The sequence below is a fragment of the Pseudorca crassidens genome, chromosome 2, assembly GCF_039906515.1.
Source record: "Pseudorca crassidens isolate mPseCra1 chromosome 2, mPseCra1.hap1, whole genome shotgun sequence".
Taxonomy (NCBI): domain Eukaryota; kingdom Metazoa; phylum Chordata; class Mammalia; order Artiodactyla; family Delphinidae; genus Pseudorca; species Pseudorca crassidens.
Window position 1 is genome coordinate 33702342 of NC_090297.1, and position 26797 is coordinate 33729138.

The 26797-nt window shown below is 49.4% G+C and overlaps 1 protein-coding gene across 2 annotated transcripts in view; it reads right to left on the reverse strand.

Annotated features, from left to right (window-relative positions):
* The window catches only part of HIVEP3 (HIVEP zinc finger 3), a 501781-nt gene that overhangs the window by 155555 nt on the left and 319429 nt on the right, over nt 1–26797 (reverse strand). For both annotated transcript variants that reach the window (XM_067725724.1, XM_067725722.1), the window contains exon 3: nt 13860–13940. The gene's annotated coding sequence lies outside the window, so the exon portion shown is untranslated. The remainder of the gene's footprint in view (nt 1–13859; nt 13941–26797) is intronic.

The window sequence follows — 26797 nt, forward strand, 5'->3', positions numbered from 1 at the left end:
CGGTTGGGGATCTTGCCCTCCCTCGGTGCTTGGAAGGCCTCTGGGCCTGGGTCAGCTGCAGCAAGGGCGCGCACTGGGGGCACAGCGATGCCGGGGACGCTGGTAGAGCCCCCAGTGTCACTTCATCATCTGAGACAGCTCGCCACAGAACCAGGAATTTCGTTCGGTACTTCCTTGCCCTGCCCGTCTACCAAAAGGTGAAATCACTTGTTTTAAAATGAAACAATACCCATCTCTATCAGTGGTTCTTAACCTTTTTTGGGGTCACCTGCCCCTTTGAGAATCTGCTGAAAGCTATGCACTATCTCTTCAGAAAATGAACACAGAATATGCACTCATTCTCTTATAACTTCAGGGCTTTCACAGATCCCTGAAAATTCAGTGAGGCAACCGTCATCTATGCCAGCAGTTTCCCAGTCTGTAGCTCCAAGGGAATGAATGAATGAATCAATGAACAAACAAGGGAAGAATAAAGAAGCTGCATGCACGTGGAGGAACTCAAGGCAGGAAGAGGACAGACATGCAGCACCTCTGGGCACCGGGATTCTTGCTGATGGTTCCTGAAGCCAACTGAGATGTAACGTGTGGTCGGGCCTTGATGGACAGGTGTCCTCCAGAGAGGATGCCTTCCCTCCTTAAGCATCTATTGCTCTTTTCCAGCCCCTCTGAGTGACCATCTTTCTAAAAGGTATCACACACTTTCCTACCATTCCCAGGCTGCCCTAAACAAAGCAGAATCTTTTCTGGGTAACTATGGGGCAACAGTGTAACCTAAATTCAGACATATAAAGGTAAGCCATCTCTTCTTCTTGACATACAGTTGAGCTGGCTGAGGGCCAGGGCCCCAAGTCAGTTGTTCCTCATTACTACCCTCCTGCTGGGGCCCAGGCTTCCAGCCTCCCTGTTCATTTTATTTTTCTGATACATGTCCTGAGAAGCTGGAATGAACGTTCATCTCATTCTTAATAGTCACACCTCTCCCTGTGAAGCTTTTAACATAATCTCATTTTCTTCCAATCACCACGCTATGTCATGACACAGGGAGACCTTCAGGTGTGACTGGAGTGGGTAGGAATCTCTGCCCAAACACACAAGAGCCCCAGAGTTCTTCTAAAAGAGCAGAGCCTCCAAGGCCCCAGAGACGTGGCTCTGAGGCCTCTCCCACCTCTTCTCTCATCATCTCCCTTTCTTCCTCCCCCCTCCCCCTCCTCTCCCTCCCCCTTCCTCCCCCTCAGCATCACGCTCTAGCCACCCTAAGCTGGAAGTCCCCAAACAGACCTGCTGTTTCCCACCTCTGTTCCGTTGTACGTGCTGTGCCTGCCACCTTGAACAGAGGCCACCACCTGCTTGTCCTCCAAGAGCTCTTATCCCTCTGCCCAAGCCTCACCTTCCCAACCTCCTCAGACAGATCTGTTTCCTTCCTTTGCAAATCCAGTGTCCTTACCTCAACCCTGGCACCTATGACATTGTATTTCTGAATTCAGCCCTTATAACATTGTAGTTCCATCTTCTTTTTTGAGTCTTTTTCGGGGGAAACAAAGTTAGAGTTTAGATAAATACACTTACGATTGTTTATTTACCTGTTCGTCCCATGACCTGTGCCTTATTTATCTTTATTTCCCCAGCAAACAGGGTACATTGATGCTTCAGTACATATTTGTTAATAAATGTGTCCTTTATAGAGTTGCTCGCTCTTTACTCTAACAGCTGGGTTGTCTGTTGTAACCTCAACCTCCTGCTGTTAGGGTCTCTCTACCCTCCCACTGCCTCTACTTCTAATCTGCTGGGAACTTGTTAGACTGTGTACAAAGCATGAGGAAATGGGTACTAAGGGACTCTCTCAGGAGTAAACTAACCAACTTCTGTCATGGACTTAACGTCATTGTGCTTTAAGTGATGGCTGTCCTGGCGTAGTTGTGCCTTCTGAGATCCGGGTGGGTGAGGTCACTGGATGGGAAAACTCCTCCAGTGAGTTGTCATAGTAACCATGACTTTCAATTTCATGCAAGAGAGTCCCCGAGAGGAAAACACACCAAGGGGTGGGGGAGGAGTGGTAGGAATCCATCAAAAGCCTCCTAACACTGTCCTCTCATACCCTTTTCTTTTCTTCTTGCTGGTTTACACGCTCAAGGTAGATGCCATTATGTGTGGGCATCTGAGTAGAAGCCGCTTAAAATAGCCACCCGACTATTTCAGGGAGCAGCTGAATATGCATGAGGCTATTTTAGAAAAGATGTCCCTAGCCCAGCCAATCCAAACCCCATCCTTTCCCTTGGAAATGCCAAGAGAAGCTGAATGGGACCTTTCTTAGTCTCTCCCACTGGGGTGGGGGGTTTTTCAGAAGCCACAGAAACAACACCCTGCGTAATGTTGGTCTCGCAGCCCTGTCAGCTCCACCACCCGATGCTGTGGTCGCAGAGGCTCCAGGGCAGACAGAGCAGCCCTCCAGAGCCTGGGCAGCCTTCAACAGCAACTGTGCTACAGTCCCATTGGCCTATGTTTGGGGGGGGGGGTGGTGCTCAGAATCTTAGGCATTTCCACTTGTTTGTTTATTTATTCATTTAACACACTTTTACTGATAGATGAAATGAGACAAGTTCATTCGAGGGGGTAGACGGACAGGTGAGTAGAGACAATGGCTCCAAAATAGAGCGGTGATCAGGGGAAGGAGCCCTCACTTCTTCCTGATGTTGAGAAAGAAGATGACTTTTAAATTTATTTATTTATGTTTCCTGTGTTGGGTCTCCGTTTCTGTGCGAGGGCTTTCTCCAGTTGCAGCGAGCAGGGGCCACTCTTCATCGCGGTGCGCGGGCCTCTCACTGTCACGGCCTCTCTTGTTACGGAGCACAGGCTCCAGACGCGCAGGCTCAGTAGTTGTGGCTCACGGGCCTAGTTGCTCCGCGGCATGTGGGATCTTCCCAGACCAGGGCTTGAACCCATGTCCCCTGCATTGGCAGGCAGACTCTCAACCACTGCGCCACCAGGGAAGCCCCAAGAAGATGACTTTTGAGCTCCTTCAGAGAGGGGCATGGTTGCATGTGGCTGTGAGTGGGATGCCCTGGTGGGAGAGAGGGTGTGCCTGTAAGAAGGTGAGAAAGGAAGAGGAGCCAGACTCGGGGGGCCTGGAGTGCTGGGCTAAAGCATGCCACCTTCCCTGAGCCCTCAGGCTGGGCCGGGGAACACCCCACCGCCCTGCCACGAGCCTACAGTGCTGGTGCATCCTTGTTGCTGCCCTCATTCCAGACTGCAAGTCTCTTGGTCAGATTTTCCTGGGCATCTCTGCGACCCAGAGCCAGGCTAGGCACTGAGCATGCGCTCACAGAATTTTAGTTGAAAGCATGGATTCTGGAGCCAGACTGCCTGGGTTCTGATCTGAACTCTGCTTCTCACTAACTGACCTTGGGCAAGTTATCTGACCTCTCTTTGCCTTAGTTTTCTCACCTTAAAATGAGGGTAATATAATAGTACCTATCTCTTTTGGTGAGGAGTACATGAATTAATATACATAAAGGGCTTAGAAATCTGTGGGGTGCATAGTAAGCATTATCTAAAATTATTAGCTGTTTTTATTATTCTACTGAGTTTGGCTTTTATCTTGACCATGGAGAGCCATCAGTGACAAGTGTTTCTTCCCAAAATGAAAAGAACTTTACTGCTTTGCCTGATTTTACGTACACATGTCCACCATAAAATAGCTAAAGCATTATAAGTACAAGGAAGCAAGAGGGGAAAATTACCTTTCACGCTGACCATCAGATAACTATCATTAACATGACCATCTTTTTTTAGATACAGTTGATTGTCATTATTCAAGGTTTCTGCATTTGTAAATTCACCTACTCACTAAGTTGGTTTGCAATCCTGAAATCAATGCTCATGGCGCTTTTGTGGTCATTTGCAGACACGCGCAGAGCAAAAGATTTGAGTCTCCCCACAAGCGGCTTAATATCATCAAAACAAACAACCCAATCAAAAAATGGGTGGAGACCTAAATAGACATTTCTCTGAAGAAATCATACAGATGGCCAAGAGGCACGTGAAAAGATGTTCAACATTGCTAATTATTAGAGAAATGCAAATCAAAACTACAATGAGATATCACCTCACACCAGTCAGAATGGCTATCATGAAAAAATCCACGAACAACAAATGTTGGAGAGGGTGTGGAGAGAAGGGAGCCCTCCTACACTGTTGATGGGAATGTAAATTGGTGCAGCCACTATGGAGAACAGTAGGGAGGTTCCTTAAGAAACTAAAACTAGAGCTACCATAGGATCCTGCAATCCCACTCCTGGGCATATACATGGAGAAAAACATGGTCCGAAAGGATACATGCACCCTAATGTTCATTGCAGCGCTGTTTACAATAGCCAAGACATGGAAGCCACCTAAATGTCCATCGACACTGCCTTCTTGTTTCAGCTCCCCTATGTCAACAAGTGCCCTTTTTACAGTCTATTTAGTGTCATGATGTTTGCATTTTTGTGCTTTTTGTCAGTGATTTCACTGTGATGTGCCTTTCAACAGTACATATTAAATAAGGTGTTTTGATAGAAACACACATACAACAAGGTTACGTACTGACAGGTTGACGAGAAAGTTGTGACCAGAGGCTCACAGGCATCAATGCTGTATTTCTCCTAGAAACAATGGTTCAGTGCTCACAAAATAAATTCAGTGTTTGTGGAACTTTATAGAACTTAACTACTGTTAATAACAAGAATGAACAGTACTTTTCTAGATACACAGATGTATACCATCTAGAACATACCTTCCACATTCTTTTGACACCTTTTAAAAAATATTCATACACTTTTATGTGAAAAACACCTTTCCAGACCCATAGACACAGGTCTCTAGACGGCTGCACCTCCACGAGCATTCTTTTACTTATTAACCTACTGATGGACAATTTGGTTGTTTCCGATTATTCACTATTATAAACAACATTAAGATAAACAGCCTTATTGCTAATAATAAAATAGCCACATTTATTCAGCACTTACTATGGGTCCAGCCCTCTGCTAAGAGTTTTGTAAGTATTATCTCACTGAATTTTATTTATAAACAAGTATACAGATAAATTTACATTTATATAAATCATATTTATGAATTTTATAAGTATCATCTCATTGAATATTATCTCACAACGAGCCTATGAAAGTGGTGTTATTATGATGCCCCCTTTACAGTTGAGGGCACTGATGCTTAGAGATGTTAAGTCACTCTTCCAGGGTCACATGGCATGAAACCAGGTCTCTCTGACCTCTGATGCCTCACTCTTAACCACTGTGCTCTGTTGCCTTCTTATACATACAATTCCAGGCACTTTTTGATTGTTTCCTTAGGATACCTATTTAGAAGTGGACTGCTGAGTTGAAGGGTATGCCCATTTGAAAATGTTGGTACGTACTATTAAACCTCCCCTCCAGAAAATGTATCAATTCACAATCCACTAACAGTGCTCCAGTGTCCCTGTGTCCCATTCCTCATTTCCCCAGGTTTTCCCATGCTTTGAAATAGGCACCTGGACTTCCCTGGTGGCGCAGCGGTTAAGAATCTGCCTGTCAATAAAGGGGACACGGGTTTGAGACCTGGTCCTGGAAGATCCCACATGCCGTGGAGCAACTAAGCCTGTGCGCCACAACTACTAAGCCTGTGCTCTAGAGCCCACGAGCTACAACTACTGAGCCTGCGTGCCACAGCTACTGAAGCCGTGCACCTAGAGCTCATACTCTGCAACAAGGGAAACCACCGCAATGAGAAGCCTGCGCACCGCAACGAAGAGTAGCCCCCGCTCACTGTAACTAGAGAAAGCCCACACGCAGCAACGAAGACCCAACGTAGCCAAAAATAAACAAATTAGTTAAAAAATAAAAATAAATTTAAAAAAATTATAAAAAAAGAAATAGGCACCCAAACATACAACTTGATTCTTTAATGTACATCCTTTGACTACTGGTGACTACCCTTCATACGCTTAATATGCCCTGCATTTTGTCTTTTGCAAATTGAAATACTTTTCTTAGCTTGTTATAATCTTTTAACCTTGATTATTGTGTTTTTTGCCCATGGGGTCTTTAATTATTTTCTTTCATGATTTCTGGATTTAGTTTTCTACTTAAGGAGGCATTCTCCATTCCCAGTATGACATAAATGTTCCCTCATTGTTTTTCTTCTAGTACTTTTCTGGTTTCATGCTTTTTCTTCACCTAGGACATATTTTGATGTGAGGACTGAATTATGGATCTAGTTTCATTCTTTTTTTTCCATCTACAAATAGCTAACTGGTTGTCTTTATAGCATGTCAGGAATCATCAGCCTTTTTGTCTCTAATTCTAAACACCACGCTCACTTACACCTGCTTCTGGGTGCTCTGTTCAGGTCCACTGAGCTACACTTTACCAACACTGAATTTTTCTAGGCTATTCATCCATGTTTATCTTTCCAGATGTACTTTATAATCATTTTATTACAAAATTTTGTTGAGATTTTAATTGGGATTTCATTTAACTTATAGACTAATCCACAATGACTTCCTAAGTTTATTCTTGGAATTTTACGCCTCTATTTCTTTGGAGACTGGGGTCTTTTCCCTCTGTGCTTCCTAACTGGCTCATTTTGGTGCCACCTTCTTCACGGATCCTTTCCCAAACAACCCTTCAGGAAACGATCACTCCCTACCCCAACACTGTGCCTTTCCCATGTCATTCCTACATTTTTACCCTGAATGACAATTATTAGTGAGACGGTGGGCTCTTGGAAGGCAGGGGCCCTGCATGGCCTGTTTGTGCATCTCTTGCCACATCTGGCAGGTGGTCAAGGCCATGGAGATATTTGTAGAATGAATGAATAAATGAACAAAAGACATCTTCCTAGAAAGCTGAAAGTGAAGTGAAACAACGTCATAAAAGTCTACTTTTCCACGGGCTTTCATTAGAAAACAAAACGTTTGTCTTTGGCTAAATCCCCGACACCACGTCAGAATCAGAGAAGTGGTAGCTGCTAGATTGTTGTGCCATGTACAACCTGCCCCAGCACCTCTCCCCAGAGACCTCCATCCTCACCGAGCAGCCTTGGCACTTCTCAGGGAGGCTCTCGAGGCCTTGAGAACCCTCCAGAAGAAGGAGCAGAGGCATTCACTGTGTGTCTGCTGCTCTGCTAGGCTTTTTGAAAAGCACTTTCCTGCAAGATACAAAAATCCTGAAAGGCTGGTATCACTAGTCCCATTTTGCAGATGGGGAAACTGAGGCTCAGAGAGATGGAGCCCTGAGCTAGTAACTGACAGGACTGGCAGGAGCTGAGGCTGTGGGACTCTAAAGGCCTTGCCTCTCGCACAGTAATGTCCAGAGCCCAGAGTCTGGGAGGCTGAGGGGCTACGCCCAGAGAGGAGCCCCACACGGAGTCGGAGAGAGAGGGTCCTGCCCTCACTGCGCCAAGATAGTCCTTAGAGAACTTTTCTCCCCCCAGAGCAGCTGTGATCCCTATGGATTGTTCCTGAAGAGCATCGGACTTGGGTCAAAGAGCCACTGTCCGGGCTGCGGATGTATGACACAGGCTGTATTGTCACCAAGGGACTGCGGAGGGGAGGGGGTGGAGGTGGAAGGTTTGCCATGGGGTAAGGGGTTGGTCTCCAGCACACATCTGGGGACGCCCTTCCGTTTTCCTCCTCCCAGCCTGCCCAGGGCTGGTGTTCCTTGACTTGGCCCTGCAGGCCCCTCCTGGGAGTCCGGCCAAGCAGCCACTTCCTTATGGGGCTGGCAGCTGCCGGGCAGGCCTCGGCTTTCTTCTAAGCATAGATCAAAGCTCCAGTTTCTCATGAAGGACCGTGGGTTGGGGACCAATACATTTACTGGTCTTGGCTCCACGTCTGGCCGCGGGTGGGCCCCAGGGACATGGAGATGAGTAACCCCCTGGTTTCTTGCCTCATGGCCCTATTCTGCTCAGGAGCAGATCGTAAGGAAAGTTTCCAGCCCCACCTTGGTGCCACGGTAGAGCTATCTAAGTGCTGGGGGAGCCCAGACGGGGAGAGAGTGGGGAAGGGGTTGAGCAGGTAGCAAGTTGTGAAGGTTGGAAGTCAGGCTAAGGCACGTGGACTTCACTCTGTGGACAAAGGGAGACATCGCACATTTTGAAGCAAGAATCTCCCACGATCAGATCTGTGCTTTAGAAACAGACCAACTAGGTATATTTATTTTCAATAATCACGTATGACTTTTAAGGTGAAAATTAAATTATCTCCATTTTTCAAAAACAATACCAAACCTAAGGAAATACAGAGCAGATGCATATGAACCTGGTGAACCCCTTACCTGGACGATGCCAGTGAGTGGAAAGCGCCCTGGACTTGGGGTGAGAGACCCACGTTCATGTTCAAGCCCCTGCCACTGACTTGCTGGGTGACCTTGAACAAATTACTTCCCCATCTCGACCTCAGTCCCCTTGCCTGCAAAATGGGAATTCTGTCACCCAATACACAGGGCTGTCATCAGGACAAAACCGGATGTCAAAGAACATTGTACGTTAGTACAAACTTGACGAAGGTAAAGCATTAAGGTGAGGCTCTGGAAGGCTCTCTATACGCACCCAGGGACATTTCAGACACCCAGCTGCCCCGCTGCAAACTCACCACCCAGCAATTTCTTGGGAAGTCTCTCTCAGCTGTTCCAGCTCAAATTCAAGCCTGTCCTGTAAAAACACGGCCCCATCCAGAGAAGCAATCGCCCATGTGTTTGGTGGGCCACCTGCCCGCCAGGTCCAGCCTGCTGGGCTGGGAACATCAACACTGGCCCCTTCCTGGTGAGAGAAGGAACAGGGAGCCGGCTTGTTCTCTGAGAGCAGAGGACTGGCCGGTGATGGGGAACATTTTAAGGTGGGACGGTTCTTCCTGCACTGTTGGCAGCTGTCTACATAAGCCGTCCATTGTGTGCAGCCCCCAAGGCCAGCGGGCCTGAGAGGCTAGGCTAAAATTAGTGTAAAATGTGCACCCGCCAGAGACACAGGACATCCGAAGGTCAGATGCCTGCAGCCGGCCGCCCAGGCAGGAGCAGGGGAGCGGGCACAGAACAGCTGTGGTAGCAGCTGCCTCTGGTTCCTCTCGGGCGTGGGGACGACAGCCCTGCCCAGAGACCTGGCTCCATAGCTCAGCTTGAGTGAAAAAATAGGATGCGGAGTACAATCCCAAATATGTTTTTGAAAAATCTGTGTACGTGCATAGGAGTAAAGGTGGGAGAGGAATTCCCTGGCTATCTAAGAGGCAGTGTCAAATGTGGAACAGCGGCTGAAACTTTTTCTTTTTCTGTACTTTCCAAAATGTTCTCAGTAAATATGTATTACTTTTTCAATCAGAAGAAAACACAACAAAGATGCTGTCAATTATATGTTTATATTAAATATAATTTAGTATACATTTTAAATTTATAAAAGTGATTGCATTGTATATACTTACAGTCATATAGCACATATGTATGTGTAAATGTGTCTGTATATCTAGTCCTCCAGTGTGGACAGCTTTGAATCCTAGAATGTCAAGCTGGAGAGATCAACATTCTCCAAGTCTTCCTTTTATGGAGGAAACTGAGGCCCCAGAAGCAAAGCAGGAAGCCGAGAAACTACGTTTCACTGAGCCGCGATCTGAATGGGAGTTTCCCCAAACCTTGCTCACTTTAATCCTGTTGTTTTTATTCCCACTTTATGGAGATGGAAACTGAGGCACAGAATTGCTTTACCCAACGGCGCCCAGGTAGGAAGCCACAGAGCTAAGCCCCAGCCCTAGTTTCCCATGCATAGCCCACAGAGCTGGAAGGAAGGGAGGAAGGATCTTTGAAAAACACCGGCTCTCTGAAGCCTCAAACATCCAGAAAGCCATCCCGTACAGGAGCACGTTTTAAACTGTCTTTCCTAAGCCCCTCTTGGGTGGTGCAGGCCTCCCCTGCCTCCCCTGCCTCTGGGAGCCTTTGAAGGAATGGGTGACAGAGAGGTGTGGGGACACAAAGGTCAAGGCATCCTCCCTTTCTCGATGTGGGACAGGTTGGGTGGGGAAGGCTTGCAGGGGAAGGCGGGCAGGTGCCAGGTCTTTGGAACAGGAAGGGTTGGCCAGGGAAGCTCCCTTTCAAACTCTGCCTTCCTTATCTGGTCCCCTCCAGCCTTCCAGTGCTCCAGACCTGGCAGAGCCTTGAAGCAACTCCACGTGCTAGCATCCGAGGCCTTCGCTTCAGCTGTAACCTCTGTCTGCAGTGCCTGTCCCTGTGCCCATTTTCTGTCCCTGCTCTTTCAGGGATCAACGTATCCATGCATCTGTGCATTCTAGTTAGTGAACGCATTTTTACTGAGTGCCTACTATGTGCTAGACCAAGACAGACATGGTCCCAATCCTGTTGGTGCCTCTAGTTCTTAGAGAGTGCTTAGTGTTTAGGCTATGCCATGTCCTTCAAGAGTGGGCTCTGAGGCCAGACTGCCCAGGTTTGGCCTGGCTAGGCCACTTGCCAGCTGTGTGTACCTTGGACAGTTACTCAGCCTCTCTGTGCATCAGTTTTCCTCATCTGTAAAAGAGGATGGTGACAGCACTTGCCTCATAGCATTGTTGTGTAGGTGAAACGTAAATCCATATAAAACTCTTACAGCAGTGCCGGGCACATAGTAAGTGCTCAATAATCATTAGTTATTATAAGTATTCTTATTCTTATTATCATCTGGCTCAGATTCCCTCCTTATGACAGGTCCCTGCTCCTGCCTTCTGACTGCCCCTCCTCTACGGCCCCTTAGCACTTTGAATGCCCTCCCCACCCCGTTAGAGCATCTGTAGATATCTGATATGGGCCTTTAAGGTCTGTCCACCTCTTTCTCTGTACTTGGGGCAGGATCCATGTTTATTCATCTCTATCCCAGGCCCCAGCACAAACACAGCAATAACGTTTCCCTGACTAATTCTGAGTTTGTGGGTAACACATGCCCTCAACTCAAAGCAAGAAAGGCATCAGGGCTTCCCTGGTGGCGCAGTGGTTGAGAGTCCGCCTGCCGATGCAGGGGACGCGGGTTCGTGCCCGGTCTGGGAAGATCCCACATGCCGCAGAGCGGCTGGGCCCGTGAGCCATGCCCGCTGAGCCTGCGCGTCCAGAGCCTGTGCTCCGCAACGGGAGAGGCCACAACAGTGAGAGGCCCGTGTACCACAAAAAAATAAATAAATATCCTTCAAAAAAAAAAAAAAAAAAAAAGAAAGGCATCAGAAACCCCTTGCTGCTGGGCACTAGAAGTTGCACATCTGGCCATATCTCAGAGCTCACTGATGTTCCTCTTAAACTGTGAAGCCTGGCCTGGATCTGACCCTCCTGAGCTGACAAGGGGGCAGGTGCAGGCTTCCTTGGATGCTTCTCTGTGATGGGGAGCTCTGCAGAGCAGGTCGTCGTAAACACGAACACAGATGCCCCACCAAGCAGGAGGTTTCCCGCGGTGATGCCTGCGTACCTGCTGGCCCCTCTGCCTGGAACGCCCACGCTGCCTTCCACGATTCTCCTGACCTGACGAATCCCCACTGATCCTTCCACGCTCCCTCTTCCACAGCTCTGCTCCTTTCTTACAGTGTGTTGCTATCTGTTTACACATCCCTTCTGCAGAAGGGACCATCTTATTCCTGTCGGGGCCCCCAGTGTCTGCCAGTGCCTGGAACAGAGGAGGTGTCAGGAAAGTTCTGCTGAATGAACTTTTCAAAGGAAAATGAAGTCCATGGGCCTGCCTGCCTGTTGAGGCACAGGTACGAACTGTTCATGCCACCCTTGAACCGAAAAACCCACGGGCCTTTCCAGGCCACCTGCTCCATCACTGGGACGTGAGCTGGTAGAGCAGCACAGAACATAAGCTGCCCACGTGACGGGCACCGAGCTGGCCTTTCACACGGGCTCTGGCATCTGATTCTGAAACCACTCGAGGGGGTGGGTATTGAGGAGATGAAGGCCCTGAGGCACAGGCGGTTACACTGCTCCCCAGGGGAGTGACAGGGCAGGGCCGGAGCCCAGCGCTCTCGGGCCCCAGAGCCTACTCTTTCTTCTGTCCCAGGAGAGACAACAGATGTGAAGGCGTTCTGAGTTCTGCCAAGAGAGGAAACTGTAAAACTACGCGACTGTGGAGTGTTACCCATCACACCGAAAACAACTCTAGCGGGGGAGCCTCCTCGTTGTGTAGTGGAGAGGACGGGAGAAGGCTGAGAAGGGCCTCCGTAACAACCCTGCATGCTTACATGATGCTGCCCTGGGGGAGGCGGCCCACCGTTCTTCAGGGGCGGTGGAGGAGGGGAGCTGCGTGCGGCGGGAAGAGGGGTTCTAATGGCCAGGCCAGCAGCCCTCCACTAGAGGAGCCCCCGGCACAGGATGGGGACCCCAGCGCCCCTGTGGCAGCTCTTCATCGGGAGACCTGAAGGGTCCCATTGGGGCACAGACCCTTCAGTGAGGGGCGTCCTGCCCTGGGCCTCCCATGGCCAATGTTCAGTAGGTTCCGACACGAGCCCCTCGTCTTTGCTCTCAGCCTCTCCCTGGGCCCCAGAGGCCTCTCTTGGCACCATGGAGCTGACCATCTCCTTTCCTTCCTTGATCATAAAGGGCCTACCCCGAGCTCCTTGACCTGGCATTCAAAGGCCCACCCACTTCTCCCAGCCTCACTTCTCCTCACTCCTCCTCTAGGCCTACACCCCAGCCACTCCCCCTTTGTACATGCTGTCTCCTCAGCCTAGAACGCCCTTCTTCCTTTTTTTTTTTTTTCTTTAACCTGGTGAACTTCTATTCATCCTTCAAAGCCCAGTTCAAGTGTCATCTTCAAATGGTCTTCCCTGAACCACCCCACAACCAAACCCAGACAGAATGGACCCCTCCTGCCTTCACAGGTTTCCTGTACTGTGGCTATTTGCACATCATCTCCTCCTTCGGATGGGAAGCTTTTTCAGGGCAATGATGTGCTTTATTCCTCTCTAGGCCTCAGTGCCCTCCTGGTCTCATCTCCTGGGCAGCTCTCCCAGCCTGCCCTGAAGATCTGCCCATGAGCTTTGGCCCTGCACTCACTCCCACATGAACGAAGGCCTCACTGTTACGGTAACCTAGCCTCCCACCCTGTATTGCCCGCCACCCAGCTTGATCTTCACACCCACACTCTGCTGCAGGACTGCCCATGCTCTCAGCATGTGGGCAGCCTTTGCCCTTCCCATCTGGGCACCAGAGCCTACAGTGACCGTGGTGTGCTGTCCAGCCATGACAGGGCAGGTGCAGGGCTGGTGACTGTCCATGCTTGAGTTCGACTTCAAGCACAGTTTGCTGGAAGGGACACAGGTCCTGGGCTCAAATGCATACATGCACACACACGGCACATGCAAAGCCCAGCCCAAGCTCTCCATGGAGGTCCATGGAGCAATCAAACAGGAGACGAGCCCTAGGGAAGTGGCAGACAGCTGCTGTCCCCACCATCCCTCCTCCCAGCCCATGGCCTTGGCCAGAGGCTAGAAGAGCTGGCTCTGAGTCCAGTTCACTGAATCCTATTCCCTCACTTTCACATAGGGAAACAGAAACCCAGAAAGGCAGGTTCTTGCCTGAGAGTTTCCTGAGCAGTAAAGGCTGACACGGTGTCAGAACCAGTTCCCTGGCTTCTGTCCGAGGACACGTTCCTAGCGCCATATACTGCCATTGGTAGAAACGGCAGCTGCAGGACTCTGGACATCTGGCAGCTTTGTCCTGAAGTCCTGGTAGAGTGTGAGGCTCCGTTCTCCTGCCAAGACTGGAGTCAGCCCCACCTACCTCTTGGCCACAAACGTGCCCATGGTCCTAGGGCTGTGCTGAAACTGCTCCATGCCCCGTGGTGTGAGGGAGCAATGGGGGGCTTACCTGCCAAGAGCCAGCCGTGGTCTCATGGTCGAGATATGACAGAGGTTTTTAAGAGCTCGCAGGGCTGTGTTGGAAGGAGGCCTGTGGGAAGTAGAGAATGTGAGAATATTATACCACTGCCATCTGTCAGCTTGCACTTGAGTTTGAAAAATGCATCCCCAAATAGGGAGCACAGCCTTGCTGAGAGGAGCCTCACAGCCAAGCTCCAGCCACCACCCCATCTCCAACAGGGTCATCACAGAGTCAAGATCAGACACCCCTGGGGATGCCACCGTAGCCTAACCACCCACTCACAGAGCTGGAAGTCTGGAGTCAACGGTCCCTGTTGAACCCCCTGTGTTCTATTTCTGCTCTCTGGCTGAAAACCTCTCACTTTCAAGCACTCCTTGGGGAAAACATCCCCTCACAGCCTCCCTGAGCACCATTCGTCGTAATTCACTCATTTTTTTCTTCCGTTACCCATTCATTCATGCCAGCATTCCATAGCCACTTGGGAAATCTCTTAGATGCTGGTGTTAGGTCTCATAGAGACAGCCATGGAAAGGGACAGCTCAGGTCTAGTAAGTCACTTGTAGACCCAGGACCAATGCCACAGCTCCCAATCCCCAGCCTGGTGGGTTTCCTCTCTCCTCTGAGTGACCTCTGTGCCAGACACTGGGCAAAGCACTTCACACGACATGCAGTACTGCAGGACGCTTCCCACCATTTTTAGCACGAGGACCCCTTTGTGTGTGAAAATATTTCTCAAAACTCCTCCGAACTGTACACTTAGTATATTTTCATTGAAAAAAAAAAAGAACAACAATACAAAAGCCACATGAACATAATGCTTTACAATTAACTTGTATTTTAGTGATCACAGCACCGCTACATCTATTTAAATAACGGTTACACATACTCACTCGAGACATGTTATTTCTGTCTTCTGGGTTTAAGGCTTTGACCCCTTGGGGATCCATTCATTCAATATTTGCTCAGTAGGTATTTGTGGAGCATCTCCGGGATGCCCGGCCCCATGGCCCACGGGTGAGGGACCCTGGTATGGGAAAGAGCCGTGGCTCTGCCGTGAGGCATGCTTAAGCTCCAGCCCAGCGCAGGCTGGATGCGTGCCCTTGGCAGGCCACTCAGCCTGTCTCTAGCTCAGAGTCCTCATGGGTAAAATGGAGATGATGACCTTGACATTGGAAAGTCATTATGAGGATGAAATGAGATAGTAGGAAGCACCCAGGTCAGGGCCTAGCATGAAAGAAAAGCTCAACAAACGGACCCTAGAGGGTTATCGTCAGCATCGCCATCCTCTTCACCACCATCACTGCCATTATCCCCACCACCGTCACTACCACCACCATCAAGAATATCCTCATCATTACCGTCAACAGACCATCAGCATCACCATTGACATCACCACCATCATCCTGCTCCCCTTCCCTTTCTGAACGCCAAGAGGCCTGTCCTTGCCCCTCTAGTAGGATACGCTGTGGTTTCCACCTTATAATAGAGTTATTTGTATGCACATATTCTTTGTCAACTTCATGCCCAGCTCTATAATTTCAGAGTTGTGTGAAATTGGGTAAGTTACTTAACCTGTCTAAATCTGGTTCCTCACGCAAAATGGGACAAAAGTTTTAGTAACTCATGGAGTTGTTGCAATGATTAAATGAAATAATGCATATAAAAACTCAACACAATATCTGGGATGTGGTAAATACTGGCCATCGTTATTGTCATTATTATTATTATTACTTCTCCTCCTAGCCTCTGAGCCCCTGAGAGCAGAGACCATTCAAAATTCATCTCAGTCTCTCCACAGAGCCTAGCACAAGGCCTTTCTCCCAACAGACATTAATGAATGTTTGCCAAAGCAGCCTTGGAGCCTCACACAAAATTAGATGCAAAATAACTCAGGGGACGGGAGCATGGGACATGGCCAAGGAGAGAGCCCTGATGAGACTCTGAAAACTTCCAACAGACCTCCCGAAGAGAGCCATTTGTTACCCAGGGAGCCAATCTGCAGGCCTGCTGGGACCATTCATTCATTCATTCATTCATCAAGCTGACCAAAATTTCACTTTGGTTCAATAACAAATCCTTGCCCAGTGCCTGTTTTTTTCTATTTGAAATCTTCTTTCCATCTGCCACACCAGTTGGTCTTCACAAAAATGCCTGGAGGCAGTTAGAACAGGTACGGACAATCCATTTTGCAAATAAAGAAACGGAGGCTGAGAGGTGAGGAGACTTGCCAAAGGGCACATGGCAGTCAAGGCCGTGGTGGGAAATAGACCAGGGTCCCATTCATGACCTTGACTCTTTCCCACTGTCCCCATGATGTCAAGCACTTTATAAACCCGGGATGATTCATTCTCACTGCCCAGTTTGCTTCTTAGCAAACAAAACTGAATTAAGCTAGTTTGGTCCTATTTGAACATGCCTGTTGGAAAGGAAAGACTAGAAGTTCTGTGAGTCAGGGACTATCTGAGCCACAACAGTGCAGGGGCAATTAAATGTACGGATGCTGACCCCAGGCTGCCTGGGTTCAAATCCTGACTCTGATACTCATTAGCTGTGGAACATTGGGCAGATTACTTAACCTCTCTGTGCCTTCATTTCTTCATCTATAAGGAAAGGTTAATGCCAGCTATCTGTGGGATCGTGAGGATTAAATGAGTTAATCTATGTGCAGTGTCTAGAACAGTACCTGGCACATAGTAAGGGTTAGTTGTAATTATTATTACTTGTGATGCATTCCCTGCACCGTGAACAAGCCCTGGCACAGGGAAGATCCCTAAAAAACATTGGTTGGATAGTTGATGAACTACTCCCTGGAAAGAGGTCAATAACTGTGCCTCCAGTATGAATGAGTCAGTCAAAAGAGTAGCTGGAGTTCTGGCCTCAAAGAATCTCAGGTCCCCTCGTTCCTGGGTCAGACAAATCCAGAAGGAAGGACATTGGTCATTTCAGGACTAAAATCCCTTTCTGCTTCACCGAGAGGTTTTATGTCCAATGAAGAGCAGTAAATATGACTAATGGTTAAGAATATGGGCTCTAGAGTCAGATACTTAAATTCAAGGCCATATACTGTCACTCTGTTACTACTAGTTTTGTACTTATCTCCCCATACCTGCCTCAGTTTCCTTATCTGTAAAATGGGGATACTCACACCTTCCTTGAAGGGAAGCGGGGTTGATCAGATGTCATGTGGAGGAGGTAAAGCCTCCTATACCCAGCCCAGGTGCATAGCAGTGGTGATAACACGCCTACCAAGGTCAACAGCAGCTGACCGTGATGGAGCTCGTCCCATGGTCTAGCTCGTCCTGTGCTACGTGCTGCTCCTACCACATGCTCCCTCACATACGAGAGCTATGGCTTGTTAGAAAAGCCTAGGCTGTACTTCCAGCCAAGAGGCTGCTGAGAAAAGGCAAATTCTCTGTTTGGCCACAGCACACACTGGACTCCGTGGAGGCGAGACAGCTCTTGGGAAATGGTCCCCTGGGAGAGGTGACCTCCGGAGAATCCACCTGGAACGCTCCTCCCAAGCGCCCGTGCCAGCAACTCACAGCCACCGTGCAGCAGCCTCTGGGGCAGTCCCAGTCCCTGCGGTGGCTGCAGACCCCCTCTGTGCTCAGTTTCCCTGGCCAATACCCCCAGGCTGGCAGACCAGCTTGCTTAACGGAAGGAATGAACATCTATTGAGCCAGAAAATTTACAATCCTGGCTTCGTGTAATCCTCATAGCAAGCCGGCAGGTGGGCACCCTGAGCTCTCTGCGGACCAGCTGGGCGACCCTGAACAAACTACTCAGCCACCCATGATTGTGTTCTCATCTGGGAGCCCTAGGTAAATATCCTGCAGTAAACCCATTTTTCAGAGAAGAATGCTGAAGCACTGTAGGGAGGGAGGTGCTCTGTCCAAGATCGTACAACTAACAGGTGACAAAGCGGGAGCTGTTTGACTTCACAGTTCCAGCCATTCATTCATCATCAATTGTTTTTTGAAGGCCCACCCTGTACTGTGCACTGAATCCAAACTCTTTCTCTTTTAAAAAATATTCATATGATCTGTTTCCCATCATTCCTAAGACCCTAGCATTCAAGCCAATTCAACTTAACAAAGACACATTAAGTCTTTTCTCTGTGCCAGGCACTGTGCAAGGGTCTGGTATTAAGGCTCTTGTTGAATCCTCAGGACAGTCCTGTGCAGTTGACTGTTTTATCCCCTTTACATAGGAAAAACTGGGCAAATTCGAGAGGTAAAATAACTTTCTCAAGCTCACACACAGAGCCTGATGGAAGCCTGCGTCGTCTGAGCCCCAAATCCACTTTGTCCCCTCCTGCCGTGTTGCTCCTTTCTCCCCATGGCAGTCTCATCTCCACTCCCCAACCTGACCCACAGTGATGGAAGTTCTAGTCAGTGACCACCCACCAGAGTGGGTCCCTCACCCAGCAGAGAAGGACAGCTGTCAGCCCTGCTGGCCAGTGCCACCCTCACTGGACCTTTAGGACTCTGTGCTTCCCTGGCTCCCCCAACCCCTGAACTTGACCCCTGCTTGCTTAAATCTTACCTACTTCCAGAAAGAAAGTGAGAAAGGTTAAAGAATAAAAGTGCAGACCAAGGCGTGAAACATCAGACAAAAGCAAAGTCCAGACATAAGGGAGCACGGGAGGCTGGAGGTAAATGTCTTGAAGGACAATGCCCAGTGCACACAGGGTTTGGGGAAATGGGCACACTCACATCACTGCTGGTAGCGGAATTTGGGAGAATGCTTTTGGAAACCAATTCACAGCATGAACCAAGAGCTTTGCCTCACTAATATCCATTCTTTGGGGCATAGTCATCTCAGTTTCCAGGAATATAGTCTGAGGGACAAAAATTCTAAGAACTGAAGGCAAACCTAAATGCTAACATATGGAAATGGATAACGGGTCTATGAAAACTAGACTCCATCTATATCAGGGGCTGGCAACTACAGCCTGCAGGCCAAATCTCACTGGCAGCTTGGTTTTGTAAATAAAGTTTTACTGAGACACAACCTCACCCACTCATTTACATATTGTCTATGGCTGCTTTCCTACTACAGAGGCGGAGTGGAGCAGTAGGGACAGAAACAGTATGGCCTGAAAAGCCTAAATTATTTACTATCTGGCCCTTTACAGAACAATCTTGCTGACCTCTGATCTACCTGATGAAATATTCTGCATCCTTTAAGAATGTGATATTACTCAGCCATAAAAAAAGAATGAAATATGGAGCTTCCCTGGTGGTGCAGTGGTTGAGACTCTGTCTGCTAATGCAGGGGACACGGGTTCGAGCCCTGGTCTGGGAGGATCCCACATGCCGCGGAGCAACTAGGCCCGTGAGCCACAACTACTGAGCCTGCGCGTCTGGAGCCTGTGCTCCGCAACGGGAGAGACCGCGTTAGTGAGAGGCCCGTGCACCGCGATGAGGAGTGGCCCCCGCTTGCCGCAACTAGAGAAAGCCCTCGCGCAGAAACGAAGACCCAACACAGCCAAACTAAATAAATTAATAAACTCCTACCCCCAACATCTTAAAAAAAAAAAAAGAATGAAATAATGCCATTTGCAGCAACATGGATGGACCTAGAGATTATCATATTAAATGAAGTAAGTCAGGCAAAGACAAATACCATATGATATCACTTATATGTGGAATCTGAAACAATGATACAAATGAACTTATTTTCAAAACAGAAGTAGACTCGCAGACATAGAAAGTAACTTTATGATTACCAAAGGGGACAGTGAGGGGTGGGGAGAAAGATAAATTAGGAATTAGGGATTAACATATACACACTACTATATATAAAATAGGGAAACAACGAGGACCTTCTGTGTAGCACAGAGCACTATACTCTGTATCTTTTAATAACCTATAATGGAAACGAATCTGAAAAAGAATATATATATATATATATAAACATATATATGTATGCATAACTGAATCACTTTGCTATACACTTGAAACTAACACACCCTTGTAAATTAACTATACTTCAATTTAAAAAGAAAGAATGTGATAATCTTTAGATATCAGGTTGAGAAAAGCAAGCTATAAAGTTTACATACAGGATGATTTCACCTATGTTAAAAGAAAAAAACCCTACAAAAAAAACCACATGAAAACTGTACATAAAAAAATCCAGAGAAATAGATGAAAATATTAACAGTTTTGGGGGGAGTAGAAACACAGTAAGTAATTTTTGGTTTTGGCTTCCTTTTACTTGTCTTTTTTTCTAATTCTTAGGAAATACACAAGTAGTATATAATGGAAAAATCGCATTTTAAAAAGAGAGATGCATAGTTGAATATCTCAGCTCTGGGCATTCTAGTAGCCAAGGTAAGGAGCAAAACAAGATGGGTTCTATTGTCAGTAGTAGGAAGGAGCCAGGAAACTAGGAAAATCAAACCTCCTGTCCCAGATTTTTTTTTAAATTAATTTATTTTATTTTACTTTATTTTTGACTGTGCTGGGTCTTCGTTGCTGCGCGTGGGTTTTCTCTAGTTGCGGCAATTGGGGGCTACTCTTCGTTGCGGTGCGCGGGCTTCTCATTGCAGAGGCTTCTCTTTGTTTCGGAGCACGGGCTCTAGGCGTGTGGGCTTTAGTAGTTGTGGCGTGTGGGCTCAGTAGTTGTGGCTCGCAGGCTTAGTTGCTCCGCGGCATGTGGGATCTTCCTGGACCACGGCTCGAACCTGTGTCCTCTGCTTTGGCAGGGGGATTCTTTTGTGTGTGTGTGTGCGTGTGTGTGTGTGTGTGTGTGTGTGTGTTACACGGGCCTCTCACTGCTGCGGCCCCTCCTGCCGCGGAGCACAGGCGCTGGACGCGCAGGCCCAGCGGCCACGGCTCACGGGCCCAGCTGCTCTGCGGCATGCGGGATCCTCCTGGACCGGGGCACGAACCCGTGCCCCCTGCACCGGCAGGTGGACTCCCAACCACTGCGCCACCAGGGAAGCCCCTGTGCCAGATTTCTGAGACGACTTGGTTACCATGGTCTTTATTTCAAGGGTACCAAGAAACACAGTGGACAACTTTCTCTATTTTTTACTAGTGTGCTGAGGTATTTCCTGCATATATGGCTATTCCTGAAGTACTGGCCTTCAAATGAGGTCAAAGAGAAAATGATAAGCTATGATCCCATAAGACAATTCTAGTGACCAGGGTGATACAGGAGTTTAGTTCAAGGAAAACCTTGTGAAATCTTGTGGGAAAAAGCATCAATGTATCCAATGAATCCATAAATTTTCTGCAGAGTTTTGTTCTTAGAAAATAAAACTTACGTTGAAGACCAGTGTGGAAAACAGATAAAGGTGGGGTGCCCTGGTAGAAGTGGGTTATGTTTCATGTTACCCCACAACTCCCTCCAAGGCTGCTCCTGAAGGGGTTCTGTGGCACGTCTGGGGGATCCTGGAGCCCAGCTGGTCCTTTGCCAGGTTGACGGCACTGGCAAGGGCAGCAGAAAGGATGCTCTGTGCCAAAAGAAGGCAGAGCCATGTCCTTGGAAGACACAACTACGAGGGCAAAGACAAAGTTTCATTGTGGACATTAAAAAGTACAACTTGTGACTGTGTTTTCATGGAGGGCCTTGGGTGGGGTAAGAAAGGACTTAGCATTCTGGGATGGCGTTCTGGAGCCATCCGAGGCTCTGACAGGTGGCGGGCTGATGCCCAAGGTGAGGAGGGTCTTTGGGGAGTGGATAAGCCTAGAGGACAAATGTGTGAACTAAGGTCACGGTCCCATTTCTCTTCGAAGCAGGAAGAACAAGATAGCGATAGCAGTGGGGTGTGGGGCAGTACAGTGAAGAGGGCGCTGTGGATCAGATCTGAATCCTGCTCTGCTTCTTATTGTCCATGGGAAAATCAATGACTCTTCCCAAGCCTCAGTTTCCTCATCTGTAGAAAAGGAAAATGGTAGCCATACGATAGGATGGTTGGGAGGATTAAATGAAATACTGCCTACCAAGTGCTTAGCCCTTACCTGCCCCAGAGAAGGTGCTCCATAATGGTTTGCTATCTGCTGCAATAGATCTGGGCAAGCCTGAAACCTGCCCTACCTGGAGGATGGTAAGCCTGGGCATTGGCCTCGGATTCATGCATTCTTGAGGAAAGACTTGGAAATGTTCTGAGCCTGTCACCAGTTTCCTATAATTGGTGAACAGAAGAATTTCTAGAGCAGCTGGGAGGAGCCAGGAGGAGCCACCCCCGAGGGGAGTGGCTCAGGTTTGCCTTTAGAAGGACTTGATGGGGTCCTCTGCTTGTCAGGGTGATGTCACAGGGGGGCTGCCTTTCTGGGGGCCTGACAGGGTGCTCACGTGTCTCCTGCTCTGAGTGGCCATCCCCGTGAAGTTAAGGTCATCTTTTTTTTTTTTTTTTTTGCGATACGCGGCCCTCTCTCTGTTGTGGCCTCTCCCGTTGCGGAGCACAGGCTCCGGAAGCATAGGCTCAGCGGCCATGGTTCATGGTCCCAGCCGCTCCGTGGCATGTGGGATCCTCCCAGACCGGGGCACGAACCCGTGTCCCCTGCATCGGCAGGCGGACTCTCAACCACTGCGCCACCAGGGAAGCCCTAAGGTCATCTTTTATCCCTGTGTGAGGGACATGTAGCACGCCATCTCTGCTTTGTCTTCAGGTCAGGCATCATGGGCTACCGTGGGCATTGGCTGGGTTTTGGCCACTCAGTGCCTACCCCCTCACTCCCTATTTCTGCAATAGCACCCTGATTTCATTTTGGTGGAATTAGTTCTCCCGCTCTTGGTGGACTATAAAGCAAGGCTCCCTGCTTTCCTGCAGCCAGAGGGATGGCATGAGACTGAGCTAAGTATATCTGATGCTCCTTCCATGCCCCTGAATCTTCCATCTCTGCAGGCATGACAGGACTGCCAGCAATAAGTTCCTGTTTTCTGCTCCCTAAAGGGACCTTGGATCCTCATTTGAGCCAATGGACCATTTGGAAGGTTCTCCAACCTTCCTAACAATTCTATGAGATTCTCCTTCCATTCGTTATCCTTCCAACTTGATCCTTTTCACTTTAGTTGTCTAACGTCAGTTTCTGTTACTTACACTCTACACCTACCGGGTGCAGACAGGAAGAGGTCAAAATGGCTTCCTTGGCCACAAAGGGCTGTGACCAGGTGTTCTGGCACCAAATGCAAACAGGAAAAGTTCAAGTGGAATACAGAGGCCTGCCTTTACTGGGGCCAGCCCTTCCCCAGGCCCAGAGGGTAAACCATGATTAGTCCAATCCTGTAAGGGTAGTTTCATTTCACTTTCTAGTGAGTGGTTCAGGCATGGGCATGTGACTCAATTCTGGCTAATGGGATCTATTACTCCCATTTTATAGCTAAAAGAAGTCTTTCTCAGTGTTTCTGGGACAAGAAAGAGATTTTGGAAAAGATGGTCCTCTTCTCCACTGCCTATCATCATGTCTGCAAATGGCCCCCCAGGGTGATCTTATGCCTTAGAGTGAAAGAATGTTGACTTGGTGGGAAGGTGGGCAGAGGAGGGAAAGCTGGAAAGTGATGGATCCCTGACATCACTGGGCCATAGGGTTATTCAGCTCTGAAACTGCCCCCACCTCCAGGTTTCTGGAGTTAATAAACCCCTACTGTTTAGGCCACTTGTACTTGGGTTTCTGTTACCTGCAGCCCAAAGCATCCCTGTACCCAGCTAGAGCTTCAGACCTGGGAATGTGTACCCACCAGCAGGCTGGGATTGTAGCATCAAAGGGCCGGTGGCAGGAAGAAGCCTGGAGGAGGGAGTATCCAGAGGGTGGATGGGTCCAAGCAGGGCCACTCATGGGTGGACACAGGTAGTCTCTGGCAGTGGCAATCTCAGAAGCTAGACGAATGGCAGTACCATTTCCTGGCCGTCTTCTCTGTTGGGGGCAAGAACCCAGCCAGAAGCTTGAGGGTATAGGGAATAAGATCCAGCCCAAAGCGGGGTCTGGATGAAATGGTAATAGCTAGTCAGGGTCTCAGGGTCTGGAGTTCATGTGGGGCTCTGACCCTTGCAGGGAACCGGAGTTTAAGACAGGGAAACAGAGGCAGAAAGAAACAAACCCAGTTATGTCGAGTCACCAACATAGCAGGTTTTAGGGGAGGCTGCAGCTCAGTAAATACTCCCCCTCCACTGCCCCCACCCACAGGAACGCCAGATGCAGAGCTCAGGGCAACCAGGCAAACTCTAGGCCCTGCCAACCCCTTGGGCACCCCTGCCTGCCTGCTTTGGCTCAGGTGTCGGACAGGCACGTTGGAGGGATAGTACCTGAAGAGGAGCCGAGAAGTCAGGGACAAACAGAGGCTTAGTTCAGGAAGCAACTTCCATCAGGAGCCTGGAGAGCCCCGGAGAGATTTCCAGCTTATGCCAAGCTGCGTCTGATAGGGTGCAAGCAGCCCCCGTGCCTCAGAGAGACAGCCCTGTTCAAGTCCAAACGGAAAGCAGCTGGACCGCGCCCCTCCCCCCATCCTGTTCTTTGTGCGTCAGCCCAGGGATCAGCCTCCCGATGTATCCTGGTCTGCACGCCTTGCCTCTTCACAGTCCCCACCACCCCTTCCTACCGCTGAACAAACCACAGGAACAGTCTTTAGGGGCCATTTTCAGGGCTGGAAAGATCCTAAACCGTCATCTAAAGTGACCAAAGGGGAGACAGAAGCACTGAGAACAGGGGTGTGCTCTTAACCTGCTGTGTGACCCTGGGTGGTCAATATCACTGCCAGCTTGGACATTCCACGGTTCTGCTTCAAAAGGACAAGCACAGGGGCTTCCCTGGTGGCGCAGTGGTTGAGAGGCTGCCTGCCGATGCAGGGGACACGAGTTCGAGCCCCAGTCCGGGAAGTTCCCACATACCGCGGAGTGGCTGGGCCCGTGAGCCATGGCCGCTGAGCCTGCACGTCCAGAGCCTGTGCTCTGCAATGGGAGAGGCCACAACAGTGAGAGGCCCACGTACCGCAAAAAAAAAAAAAGGACAAGCACATGTGAAATGGCAATTTAGCTCTTCAGAACCACATGGAAAGGCTTTAACCTTAGCCATTAGCCTTAGTCGGAGTGAGGGTCTGACCCTCCTCCCCCCATCTCTCTTCCTCCCACAGCTGGGTCCCCTGCAAGTTTAGTCCCACCTCTGGTTCTCGAACCCATCATTATAATCATCTAAAGAACCCCCAGCTCAGACTTCCCTCCCCTAATACTGTGCCCTGTTCCTGGAAACTGTCACGGTCTTGTTCCCAAGGCCCGGCACCCACCTTATTCCTCAGCCTTGGCCCAGCGCCCAGCTGCAGCCCCACAGGCCCAGGGCTGGCACTGTGCAGGAGGGTGGTGACACGATGGTGGCCAACAGTGGCTTACGAAGCACGTGCTCCCTGCCAGGTGCTCATCTGAGAATTTTACAGGTAATTTACTTTATCAAATCCCCAAAGAGGGTTACGTCAGGCAGTTGCTATCATTACTCCCATTTTATAGATAAGGGAGCTGACGGGCAGCTTACCAAAGGTCACTTGGCTGGTAAGTGGCAGTGCCCGGATGTCCCCCTGCCAGCCCACATTGGCCGTTTCTCTGGACTCTGCTCTGGACTGGATTCTCCCACTGCCACCCTCTGGGCTGGCCTTGAGTGCCTGCCCCACCCCCGTGGGCATGGTTGATCTCAAGTCCCTAGCCTCTCTCTCCCTAGCACTTTAGGCTGTTCTCACGTCCTTCAGAGAGGATGTGAGATTTGATAGGACCCGGAAGAACATGCTGAGGGCATGGGGTGGGGGCAAGAAGAGGCCAAAAATCCAGTCTGGTTACTTGCAGACGCAGACCCTATAAGCGCATCCACGAGCTGGTCCCATGGGACCATCTCTCACCCACTCACCAGCAGTCGCTGGGCTACAGCTTCAGGGTGCTGATGGTACCCACCATCCAGGGGAAGCTGAGTGGCACAGTGAAAAAGCTTGCCGGTCCTGTGTTCAGACCCCAGTCCTGTCCCTTAAAGTTCTGCGAGCTTGAGGCACGTGCATGGGGATGGTGCCTCTTTCAGCATCCGACCCCCTGCTGTGAAATGGAGTTAATGATACCCATCTTGCGAGGCCTTCCTGAGGAATGTGAAACGCTTTCAACAAGTGCCTGGCTCTCAGGGGCGCCTGCTCCCCTTGGCATTGGCTGTCTCCTGATGCCAGGGATGGCCTCTTGGTGCTGAGAAGCCTCAGCAGTCCCAACGATGCCCACCACGTGGCTGGCAGAGCCCCGAGCACACTGGGCATGCACGCTGGAGATAAATACAGGGTCCAGGCACCTGTTTCTGAACAATGGGCTATTCTGGGGTTTTAATTGCTCATCAAGGGGAAGTCAGACTCTGGCCAGTGACCAACCCTGGAGGGTCAGGACAAGCACTGGGGTGGCAAACACACCCAGGGGCAGGTGCAGTAACGCCAGCCAACAGGTGACAAATCCCAGAATGTCACTGAGAGAGGGCACTTATAAAGCCTCTGGGGTAAACACGCTCACAGTTGACAAATGGGGAAGCTGAGGTCCAGCGGGGAGAGGGCTTAGATTCACTGCTTCCACAAAGGTTCATCAAGCACCTCTCTGAGGTTTGGTTCTGTGCTCAGCCTCAGGGACCTGACAGTGTGTGGGAGACACACATGCAATCGCAGCGCCTTGTGACAAGTGCCAGGAGGAGACACAGATGGGGCCGCGGAAGCAGGAAGGGGGCGCACCACCCCAGTCACGTGGTCGTGCATTCATTCATTCATTCATTCAGTCACTGTGTGCTCAGGGCTCGTCTGTACCAGGCACTGCTCAGGTGCTGGAGGCACAGCCCTGAATAAAGTCCAGTCCCAGATCTCATGGGGTTTATAGTCTCATGGCAGAGAAAGGGAGTCACAGGTAAAAGAAGAGGGGTATGATAGAATGTCAGGGCATGTACTACAGAGAAAACTACTGCATGATAAGGGAACAG